The 12,911-nt window shown below is 42.0% G+C and overlaps 1 long non-coding RNA gene across 1 annotated transcript; it reads right to left on the reverse strand.

Annotated features, from left to right (window-relative positions):
• Positions 1–5,028: 5,028 nt before the first annotated feature.
• Positions 5,029–12,060, reverse strand: LOC143809538 (uncharacterized). Its single transcript, XR_013222326.1, has 4 exons — positions 11,708–12,060; positions 8,921–9,289; positions 8,786–8,835; positions 5,029–5,091 (listed from the first exon to the last, which is right to left on the reverse strand). It is a non-coding gene; the product is annotated as an uncharacterized LOC143809538 (long non-coding RNA).
• Positions 12,061–12,911: the final 851 nt, after the last annotated feature.

Consider the following 12,911-nt stretch of genomic DNA (forward strand, 5'->3'; position numbering starts at 1 on the left):
GTCGGCATTCTGGGGATCATCCTGGGCAACCCAAGTCTGTATGGACCTCGGGAGGGAATGCACAAACCGATCCATCATTACTCGTTCCACCATCTGTGCAGATGTACATGACTCTGGCTGCAGCCATTTCTGGACCAGGTGCAACAGATCAAACATTTGAGAGCGAGGCGGTTTATCCCGGTGATAGGCCCAGCTGTGAACTCGCGGTGCCCTGACAGTCAGTGTCACCCCCAAACGTGCGAGAATCTCGACTTTCAACTTGTGATACTCTTTGGCATCCTGCAAGGTCAAATCATAGTACGCCTTCTGGGGTTCTCCCGTCAGGTATGGCGCCAGTACCTCTGCCCACTGCTCTGGCGGAAGTTTTTCCCTCTCAGCGACCCTCTCAAACACCGTCAGGAAGACCTCAACATCATCCCCGGGGGTCATTTTCTGCAATGCGCATCTTACCGTCTTCCGGACGTGGGTGTCATCAGCCAGACCTGGGGTTGTGGCGCTCGTCTTGCCCTGGATGGCGGTCGCCAGAAGCTGCATCTGCTGCCGTTGCTCCTGCTGGTTCTGTTGAATCTGCTGCCATTGCTCCTGCTGGCTCTGTTGTATCTGCTGCTGGCTCTGTTGTATCTGCTGCATCAACAGCCTGTTGGTCTCTTGCTGCGACTGGAGCACGTGTTTCAGCAGATCCTCCATTTTCCCCGGCAAAGCTTGCTGGCTTACAACAGACTTGACCCAGGACATCCAATAACAGACTCTTCGTCTCCGCTGGGAACGCTGCCGCATTCTCCACCAATTGTAGGGATTTCACTCACTCAGGTGCGACGGCTGACACTTAGTGGGCAGGTTCCAACAAAAGTTCAAAGGTTTATTGCTTCATAAACCAGTTTAGCATCAACAGGAAAACAAATAGCCTTTAACTCAGGCAAAAGGGAAAAAACAAGTGTCCATTCCTTCAGGCTCAGTGCTGGAGCCTTAACACACTGGAGGCTAGCACCTCCACACATATCCCCCTGTGTTAAACATTAGCCTGTCTTATATAGAGCTAACCACACCCAGTAACCCATCACATGATTAGCCATGTGGTCTGACATCACCACAGGTCCTGAACGCACATATATACATGGTAATATACAATCAAGAAATACTCCGGGCTACATTACAGCAACAAGGCACTTATGTGGCACATACCTCCCATCGACTACACACCCTTTAGCCATGCTACAATAGGAACAGTATTATAGTAGTTATATTCTTGTACACAGGGGGCAGTATTATAGTAGTTATATTCTTGTACATAGGGGCAGTATTATAGTAGTTATTTTTATGTACATAGGAGGCAGTATTATAGTAGTTATATTTCTGTACATAGGGGCAGTATTATAGTAGTTATATTCTTGTACATAGGAGCAGTATTATAGTAGTTATATACTTGTACATAGGAGAAGTATTATAGTAGTTAATTCCTGTATATAGGGGCAGTATTATAGTAGTTATATTCTTGTACATAGGGGCAGTATTATAGTAGCTATATTCTTGTACATAGGAGCAGTATTATATTAGTTATATTCTTGTACATAGAAGTAGTATTATAGTAGTTATATTCTTGTACATAGGAGCAGTATTATAGTAGTTATATTCCTGTACATAGGGGCAGTATTATAGTAGTTATGTTCTTGTACATAGGAGCAGTATTATAGTAGTTATTTTCTTATACATAGAAGCAGTATTATAGTAGTTATATTCTTGTACATAAGGGGCAGTATTATAGCAGTTATATTTCTGTACATAGGGCCAGTATTATAGTAGTTATATTCTTGTACATAGGAGCAGTATTACAGTAGTTATATTCTTGTACATAGGAGCATTATTATAGCAGTTATATTCTGTACATAGTAGCAGTATTCTAGTAGTTATATTGTTGTACATAGAAGAATTATAGTAGTTATATTCTTGTACATAGAGGCAGTATTATAGTAGTTATATTCTTGTACATAGGAGCAGTATTATAGTAGTTATATTTTTGTTCACAGGGGGCAGTATTATAGCGGTTATATTTCTGTACATAGGGGCAGTATTATAGTAGTTATATTTTTGTACATAGGAGCAGTATTATAGCAGTTATATTCTTGTGCATAGGAGCAGTATTATAGCAGTTATATTCTTGTACATAGGAGCAGCATTATATTAGTTGTATTCTTGTACATAGGAACAGTATTATAGTAGTTATATTCTTGTACACAGGGGGCAGTATTATAGTAGTTATATTCTTGTACATAGGGGCAGTTTTATAGTAGTTATTTTTATGTACATAGGAGGCAGTATTATAGTAGTTATATTTCTGTACATAGGGGCAGTATTATAGTAGTTATATTCTTGTACATAGGAGCAGTATTATAGTATTTATATACTTGTACATAGGAGAAGTATTATAGTAGTTAATTGCTGTATATAGCGGCAGTATTATAGTAGTTATATTCTTGTACATAGGGGCAGTATTATAGTTGTAATATTCTTGTACATTGGACAGTATTATAGTAGTTATATTCTTGTGCATAGGGGCAGTATTATAGTAGTTATAGTCTTGAACATAGGAGCAGTATTATAGTAGTTATATTCTTGTACATAGGAACAGTATTATATTAGTTATATTCTTGTACATAGAAGTAGTATTATAGTAGTTATATTCTTGTACATAGGGGGCCATATTATAGTAGTTATATTCCTGTACATAGGGGCAGTATTATATTAGTTATATTCTTGTACATAGAAGCAGTATTACAGTAGATGTATTCTTGTACATAGGAGCAGTATTATAGTAGTTATATTCCTGTACATAGGGGCAGTATTATATTAGTTATATTCTTGTACATAGGAGCAGTATTACAGTAGTTGTATTCTTCTACATAGGAGCAGTATTATATCAGTTATATTCTGTACATAGGAGCAGTATTATAGTACCGGTAGTTATATTCTTGTACATAGGGGCAGTATTATAGTAGTTATATTCTTGTACATAGGAGCAGTATTATAATAGTTATATTCTTGTACATAGGAGCAGTATTATAGTAGTTATATTCTTGTACATAGAAGCAGTATTATAGTAGTTATATTCTTGTACATAGAAGCAGTATTATAGTAGTTATATTCTTGTACATAGAAGCAGTATTATAGTAGTTATATTCTTGTACATAGGGGGCAATATTATAGTAGTTATATTCCTGTACATAGGGGCAGTATTATAGTAGTTATATTTTTGTGCATAGGAGCAGTATTATAGCAGTTATATTCTGTACATAGGAGTGTCAGGACTCTGAACATTTTTTACCTTTTGTGCATTACTGCCCTTTTCCAAGATGGCGTATTTGGTCTCATGTCTTCCTGCTATAAAACTCCACCCCAGCCTTCAGTCTGTGCTAGAGTATTCTGCCTTGGCTTGCATCCAGCTCCTGATCTATGATTACTCCCTGGCTATACACCTGCTCCTGTGAACCTCTGTGGTGATCCTGCTACTCTGCTCTGAGTTCCTGCTGCATACACAAGTTTCCAGTAATCCTCCTTCATCTGCTGCTCGTGTTTACTTCCACCTGCATTTGCTGGACATGTAAGCTGCTTCTGCTTTGCATTAACCTGAGACTATTAACCAGGCCTCCCTGGTTGAGCTAAGATATGATTTGAACTGCCTATAAGCATATCTATCTGTGTCTGGACTAAGACAAGGATTTATTCGTGTCAAGTATCCTCATGAATAACTGTGCTTAATAGACTTTCTGCTTGATTGCATTTTGTCCAAACACAGCATTGAAGCATAAAATCACAGAAGTAAATATACAAAATGTCTTTTATTATACCTTAATAACAATATACACATAAAAACAGTGCCAAGTTGATATCATGACATTCAATAATACAGTTTACACAACCAGAGTAAATTTGAATGAGGGGCAGAGATGCACCCAAAAAATGTGCAGCAGTATGGGAACGGCATGGGTATACAGAAGGAGGGTACAGGGTAGGTAGCAGCCACTAAAAAAGTACTAAGGTGCTAGTGCATACAATACCAAAATGGTTGCCTACCAATCACTTGTCTAATGCATATATGCAATAGCAATCACAGCCCATCCGGCTCAGTCAGCAAGAGAGCTACGCAATGTCCCACAAAAACAGTGTTCCCATCAGGTCATCTTACCCATGCTTCTAACCACGTGCACACACACACGCCCCAACGCGCGTTTCGCCCTCGGCTTCCTCGGGGGGCTGCTTGATCTAATTGTCCAGATGCCCAATTTTTATATCCTACCTAGCCGCTTAATTAGAAAACGGCGCATGCGCGCGATACTCACGGCTCCGCTCAATCATCACGTCCGGCGTCAGCAAAGGACTGTGGGAAGGGGAAATCCCCAATGACATCACTACCCCACAATCCTTCGCTGGAAGATGCCCACTATGATGCCGCGGTAATACATGAGTCGCGGACATGCGCACTACGGCAAGCAAACATGCCAGTCGCCATCTTAGTTAAGGGAACCAAGTTCCCATAAAACAGCGCTAACTAGATGTAGCTGCAAGGCGTCCCACTGACATAACTATAAGGTAAGGAGATTTTCAAAAAATCAGGCACCATATAAGAAATAAAAAATTATATAAAGACAAAACCCATTATATAACCGGAAACACTACATAATCCATGAAATTAATCCATAGAGCCCATATACCAAAAATGATCAAATGTAAGTGAAAAATGAATAAATATATAATGTGCATCATATAATATATTGTGATAACAACAATACAATTATTGAAGACATAAGTGAATATAATATATAGAATACAAGTGCACTACAGAATCAATATTCATTAAACATGAAAAATTATTATATACACATTCATATAAATATATAAGGCTGTGTCCAAAAGTGTAGTGAAAAATAAAAAATAAATAAAATAAAACAAATAACAATTCGAATCAAATTCCGAAAAAACTTCCATAGTAGCATATAATTCTTTGGCAGACAGAACCGGAATATGGGTTGTCCACTGTATAGTCCATATAAATTTGCAGATGAAAATGTCACTGATAAATGCTTGAAAGTCATAGCACTAAATATAAAACAAAACAAAGACAATTAAAATCAAGATAACAATAATGATCCTACATCCAGAGATAACTAGAGTCTAAGGGTACTGTCACACAGTGGCATTTTTGTCGCTACGACGGTACGATCCGTGACGTTCCAGCGATATCCATACGATATCGCTGTGTCTGACACGCAGCAGCGATCAGGGACCCTGCTGAGAATCGTACGTCGTAGCAGATCGTTTGGAACTTTCTTTCGTCGCTGGATCTCCCGCTGTCATCGTTGGATCGGTGTGTGTGACACCGATCCAACGATGCGTTCGCTTGTAACCAGGGTAAACATCGGGTTACTAAGCGCAGGGCCGCGCTTAGTAACCCGATGTTTACCCTTGTTACCGTCGTAAAAGTAAAAAAAAACAAACAGTACATACTCACATTCCGGTGTCCGTCAGGTCCCTTGCCGTCTGCTTCCCGTTCTGACTGACTGCCGGCCGTAAAGTGAGAGCAGAGCACAGCGGTGACGTTACTAAGGCCCTGCGCTTAGTAACCTGATGTTTACCCTGGTTACCCGGGGCCTTCGGCATCGTTGGTCGCTGGAGAGCGGTCTGTGTGACAGCTCCCCAGCGACCACACAACGACTTTCCAACGATCACGGCCAGGTCGTATCACTGGTCATGATCGTTGGAAAGTTGCAGAGTGTGACAGTACCCTAAAGGAAAGAGGAGAAACTCAATTGTTCATTGAGGCCATATGGGGACATAGTGCCCACATTCACTATCCACCTACATTCTTTCTGCGTTAAAATACGCAGATAATCACCACCACGGGTGCCCATGTGGACACAGTCAATTCCCCACACACGCAATTCTTTTGAGTTACAGTCATGTTTTAAACGAAAATGCCTGGGTAGTGTTTTAAGGACATCCACATCCTCCGCATCACGGGCGGCCTCAATTTCTCTAACGTGCTCACGAGTTCTCACTCCTAACTCACGAGATGTTAATCCAATATAGATCAAGTTACAACTACATATGGCATAATATACACAATGTGTAGTAGTACACGTGATGTACTCCCTGATATCAAAATTTTTTCGGCCATCCGATGAATTGAAGGTCGTGGATCTTACATGATTTTTGCAAGCAAGGCACTTTTTGCAGGGAAAGAATCCTTTATTACTCCCTCTGTTATTAAAGAGACGGGGCACTTTGGGAACATAGTGACTAAACACCAATGTATCCCTTAAATTTTTTTCCTCTACGTGCCGTCATTAATGGATCAGGGGGCAGGTGCTTACTCAGCGTAGAGTCCGTCATTAGAATAGGCCAATGTTTTTTAAGTATTGTTCGCATTGTATTCCACTGCTGATTATATGTGGATATGAAACGCGTCCCTACATCTTTGGTTTTACTTTTTTTTTCCATATTCTGTGAGGATAATAAATCACTTCTCTTTGCATTCCTCACCCTCCAGTAACCCTGTTTAATATTCTTGTTACTATACCCACGATCACGAAACCTCTGCCCAAGGTCCTTGGCCTGTCCCTTTAAAAGTTCATCAGAAGTACAAATTCTCCGAGCCCGGAGAAATTGGCCAACAGGAATAGCCTTGATTGTGGAGCCAAGATGTGCAGAAGATGCATGCACTAAAGAATTTACAGACGTCTCTTTCCGAAACATATCCGTATGTATGGAACCATCCTCTTGAACTCTTAGCTCAACATCAAGAAACGAGACGACCTTAAAGCTGTAACTATAGGTGAATCTGATGTTGGAGTCGTTACGATTCAATCCCACCATAAATGTATCAAGATCAGTGGATGTACCCTGCCATACAAAAAGAATATCATCAATAAAACAAAACCACCCCAAGATCTGGGGAGCGGCTTGTGCGCCATCCAAAAACAAACCCCTCTCCCAATAACCGAGAAAGAGGTTAACATAGGAGGGCGCACAAGCCGCTCCCATCGCGGTGCCCCGCTTCTGCAAAGAGAAACGGTCTTTGAAGGTGAAAAAATTGTGGGTGAGAATGAATCGCAACAAGTCCAACACCAGCTCCCTGATATCTGCATCCAAGTACTGGCCTCCAAGAAAAACTGCACTGCCCGCAAACCATCCTCATGCTGAATACTTGTATACAGAGCTTCCACGTCTGCCACAACGAGAAGGGTGTCAGAATCAAGGGACAAGCCATCCAATCGCCGCAGGATGTCCATAGTATCCCTGACATAGGAGGGCAGCGTCTCCACGTGGGGTGCAGATAATGTTCAATGAATTTACACACGGGATCGCATAGCCCACCTATGCCAGAGACAATCAGGGACACCCCGGGGGACAGGTAGAATCCTTATGGACCTTGGGCAAGAGGTAAAACGTTGGTATAATGGGGTACTTAACCACCAGGCCATCCAATGCTTGAACTACCTATAAGCATATCTATCTGTGTCTGGACTAAGACAAGGATTTATTCATGTCAAGTATACTCAAGAATAACTGTGCTTCATAGACTTTCTGCGTGATTGCATTTTGCTCTGAAGTTTCCTATAGACTGCTAAGCTGCTTTTATTATTTGCACCAAGTGTTGTGGACTTGAGTTTCTCTCTGCACCTGTTTGGATTACCGTTTGATAATATAGACTTTACCACTTATAAAACTGTGTCCTGTAGTTGTCTTGTTCCACGCAAAGAGTCTCCTGAGTTATCCCCTATAATTATTACAGGATACTCTAGCCAAAAAAAAAAAAGGGGACTGCTGGAACAATGACTGCAGAAAGCAGATTAGAGCAGGTGTTTTCCATAATTAGATCACTGCAGAAAGATGTGGAAGGTCTGCAAAAGAAGTTTGGAAGCTTTGAACTCCATCATCAAGTGTTTGGACAGACTTTGCAGGACTTGAGCAACCGCATGGCAGCCCAGGAAAACAAACTTGCTGGCATAGAGTCCCAGTATGGACCGGCTTTTCAGGAAATAAGCCCGCAAATAGCTGCACATGTGACTTTACCCTCTGGGCAACCGCCACCAGCTAGCCCACCTAAGTTGCCCCCATTCAGATTTAATGGTGATCACGACAAATTTCATGGCTTTGTGAATCAATGTATGCTATATTTTGATGTGCATGCTGACCGTTTTCCTACTGATAGATCCAAAGTATTGTGTGTAATAATGCTACTGTGAGAAATAACCGTAGGCACTACTATTGTGGGTGGTGCGCAAGTAGGTGCCCAAACCATATAATCTTGTAAAGTAACTTGGCACACACGTGATCAGATGCTATTGTGGTTTAATAAAGAGAGTACATACAAACGTTTCGGTCATAGACCTTCTTCAATGTACTAAACAAAATGATAAATAACGAAATAAATAAGGTATATACAATAAATACATACAATTAATGGTCTCATGTAAATGCAAATGGCTGAAAAAATGCAACTGCTCAGAGGATAACTACGTACTGAATATACCAGTCTCTAGTGAAATGCAGTTATTGTGAAGAAACGTGCCAATAGTCATGCACTGGTGGTGAAAGGAAACTATTTCATAGTGACCGTTGGAGTGAAAATATAAGAGGGGAAGGAAAAGGAAGACCTACCCTCTCACAGAGAGAATGTCTGGTAGATGGATTTTTTGGGGGCGAGTGGACCTGTAAGTATGTATGCAAAGTCTCAGAATAATAAAGCATGTGGTAGCGCACATTTAGGTATTAATGAAGATCAACATACCCCTTATAGTATCTGTAAGTGGTGATTACAGGCTATGCGTCAGTAAGGCACTGTGGGGAGAAATGAAATTGCTACCGAAGTCCTGGGGTAACGCTCAGGGGAAGTGCTCCGTGAGCCATGATGTGTCCAGCTTACCTAAGGTGTTCCTGTCCCGGACGCGGTGTCCACCGCTTGTCCTCGGTGTGGGGAAGCTGCCGTGCTAGTGCCGTTTATGTGCGCGTTCAAAGACGCGCTACCGGAAGTGCCTGACCGGAAGTGACCTGGCGGTGTGGGTATGGCTAAGTTGCGTTCCACTATTGCTGGAGTGGGTGGGGCCGTGCGTTCCACTGCGGGCATGCGCAGTGAAGTAGTGCCCTGTCATTCTGAGATGCATGATCAACTCCTCCAGAGTGGTGAGAAGTCGTTCTAGCTGACAAGTGGTGAGACGTGATCGTTCTTGGTGACCATTAGCAGTGAGTTTAGCAGGGGTGATATATATTCCAGACAATATTAATAAAGCCGATTCTGTGAAAAAGAGATAATCGAATTAGAATGGAAATCACAGATTAATGTCAGCATATTATATCGCAATACTTTACAGCAGAGATGGCTTTGTAAGGGTCACATTAAAGATACTCGATAAGCATAATCCACTCAGTTCATCATACATTAAGAGAGGAAGGACTGGATGTCGTAGTCTCTGTTCAAGCCCCTTGGGGCTAAAGTCTGTAATTCATGTATCCAGTAGGCCTCCCTCTTTTTTAGGAGGCCTATCCTGTCACCCCCTCTACGTGGTGGTGTTACCTGCTCAATCACTTGAAATCTTAGCTGGGCAATGGTGTGGCCCTGAGTGATGAAGTGATAGGGAATAGGTAGTAGGGTGTTTTTGCATCTTATCGTGGATTTGTGCTTCGAGATCCTTTGTTTGATGGGTTGAGTTGTTTCCCCCACATAATAAAGTCCGCACGGGCATTTAATTATGTAAATTACATATGCCGAATCGCATGTAAAAAAGCCTTTAATGGGGTATTCCTTACCATTGTGTGGATGGTATACAGTCGTGCCTCTTTGTATATTGTTACACTGTATGCACTGTAGGCATGGAAATGTGCCTGTCCTTGGATTGGTAAGGAAACGTTGTCTGGGTATAGATTGTGAACTCCCTATATCTGCTCTTACCAACTTATCACGTATGTTGCGCGGTCTACGGAAGCAGGGGAGGAAAGGTTCAACAAATTCTTTGACCCCTGGGTGGGCTGCTCCTAGGATGTGCCAATGGCGTCTAATTGACTTGTGGAGTAGGTAAACCCGGGGGTGATAGTTGTGGATGAAGGGAATGCGGTGTTTGGTATCTCTCTTCCTGCTAGCGGAAGGATTTGAAGTAGTGATATCCAGGGTATGCGGGGGATATCCCCTCTCTCGAAAGTTTGTCCGCATCTCTTCTAGCTGTTTGATTTGTAAGTCTTTGTCAGAGACTATTTTATGGACCCTCTGAAACTGGGATTTTGGGATAGAGTCTTTCTTTTTTTGGGGTGGAAGCTGTCATAGTGTAATAGGCTATTACGATCTGTTGGTTTAATGTGTAAATCTGTAGAGAGTTCGCCTTCTTTATTTTTGAGAATTGTGGTATCTAGGAAATGTACTTGATCCTGATCGTACGTGATAGTGAAATCCAGGCCTGGCCAGGAAGTCTTGAGGAATCCAAAGAAGGATACCAGTGATGTTTCGGGGCCATTCCAGATACAAAATATGTCGTCAATGTACCTTTTCCACACAACGGCATGTGTGCGGAAAAGGTCATTCACATAAATGGTGCTGGTTTCGTAATCCGCCATATAGGCATTTGCGTACGGTGGCGCAGCGTTACTACTCATCGTGGTGCCTCTCCTCTGTAAGTAGAATTTGTCCTCAAATAGGAAGTAATTTTTAGTGAGTACCAGAGACAGTAACTCACAGCAGAGGTTGACCTGATCGGGATCTAGGTCCGAGGTACTCAGTAACCTCCTTACTGATCCGATGCCTTCCACGTGTGGTATGGACGTGTATAAGTCCTTTACGTCAAATGTGACAAGATAAGCCTCTGATGGGATGATTTTAAGCTCATCTATGAGTTTCAAAAAGGCTCCTGTGTCCAGTAGGAAGGAGGGAGTTTGTTTGATCATGGGTGTCAAGATTTTCTCTAAATATTTGGATAGGGGTGAGAGAATTGAGTCTGTTGAAGCCACTATGGGTCTTCCTGGTGGATTGGCTAAGCTTTTGTGGATTTTTGGTAGTACGTAAAAGACTGGCGTGATGGGATTTTGTTTAGTTAGAAATTCACATGTTTTTTGGTCCAGTATTTTTAATTCTCTATATTTGGTAAGTGTATTTTTTGTATTTGTTCTCTGGTAATGTTGGTTGGGTCCCTCTCTAGGGGTGTGTAGATGGAGCTATTGTTCAATTGGCGGTAGACCTCTTGTCTGTATGCGGACTTGTCTAGTACGACTATAGCTCCCCCCTTGTACTCTGGTTTAACTATTATGTCCTTGTCTGCCTGTAGGGAGTTGAGCGCTTGTTGATCCAGGGCAGTAAGGTTAGATGGAGCATGTAGTCTGCCTCTATCAAAGTCCTCCCTTAGTTTGTGAAATGAGTCATTCACAAAAGAGATGAATGCTTCTAGTGCCGGGGAACCTGTTGGAGGTCTATAATTACTCTTGTTCCTCAGGCCTAGGCTCCTTGAAGTAAGGAGTCGATCTTCTGTGATACTAGGGGGTGGGTCACTAGTGTTCAAATCGGCAAAGTGTAACTTGAGTCTAAGAGATCTGTAGAATCTCTGTAGATCCATCTCTAAGTTGAAAGTGCTTAGTCTATAACTTGGGCAGAAGGATAGCCCTTTTTGTAGCACTTGGTGTTCTGCGATGCTTAATGATTTGGAGGAAATATTAATTACCAGGGGGTTCGTACCTGAGAGCGGGTTATGCGTGTGAAGTCCGTATTTCTTTGACCGTCTCTTTCCTCTACGGGTCCCCTTCTTCTCGGTTGTCTCCTTCCTCGTCCTAAAAAATGACCTGCTGATGGTCTTTCGCGTCGCTCTTGGTCCGATCCTGACGTCGAGATGTCTGTCGTAGATCTGTAGTTGGAGCGTGTGGAGAAGGTCCCGGAGTTCGAGTTGTCTCGCCATTTATAGATTTTGTTCTCCTTGCTTCCTTGTCCCGTCTATGTTGCTCGATAGTAGTATTGATACGAGTTTTGAGATCCTGGAGTTCTTCTAGAGTGGAGGATGATGCCAACTGTTGTTCAATGTTCGTTATGCGTTCTTTACTCTGGGTGATCCCTTGGTGTAGATGTTCCAGCGTCAGCGTCATGAGATCAAAAGAACATTTGTTTAGAATTCTTTCAAAACGTGAACAAAAGTCGGGGGAGTCACTAAAGAGGGTAGGGCGGAGGGGGACCCGTAGTCCCCTCGGAATCCTCTGAACTTTGAGGTACTCTGTAAGAGTTGCACAGTGCAATTCCAAATTTGTACTCCGTCTTAGTTCCCTCTCCAGGTCTCGTCCCCTTGTTTCTTTAGGAGGAACTCTAAGGAACTCGGTGGATGTTGTGGACTGTGCAATGATATTAGTCGTTTCTTCTGCGTTGTATGAAAACGTGAGTGATGACATGACCAAAATAGTGTGCTCTTACGTAAGGGTTGTAATCTATGAGAAATAACCGTAGGCACTACTATTGTGGGTGGTGCGCAAGTAGGTGCCCAAACCATATAATCTTGTAAAGTAACTTGGCACACACGTGATCAGATGCTATTGTGGTTTAATAAAGAGAGTACATACAAACGTTTCGGTCATAGACCTTCTTCAATGTACTAAACAAAATGATAAATAACGAAATAAATAAGGTATATACAATAAATACATACAATTAATGGTCTCATGTAAATGCAAATGGCTGAAAAAATGCAACTGCTCAGAGGATAACTACGTACTGAATATACCAGTCTCTAGTGAAATGCAGTTATTGTGAAGAAACGTGCCAATAGTCATGCACTGGTGGTGAAAGGAAACTATTTCATAGTGACCGTTGGAGTGAAAATATAAGAGGGGAAGGAAAAGGAAGACCTACCCTCTCACAGAGAGAATGTCTGGTAGATGGATTTTTTGGGGGAGAGTGG

This window comes from Ranitomeya variabilis, chromosome 2, assembly GCF_051348905.1.
Source record: "Ranitomeya variabilis isolate aRanVar5 chromosome 2, aRanVar5.hap1, whole genome shotgun sequence".
In the NCBI taxonomy this organism is placed as follows: Eukaryota; Metazoa; Chordata; class Amphibia; order Anura; family Dendrobatidae; genus Ranitomeya; species Ranitomeya variabilis.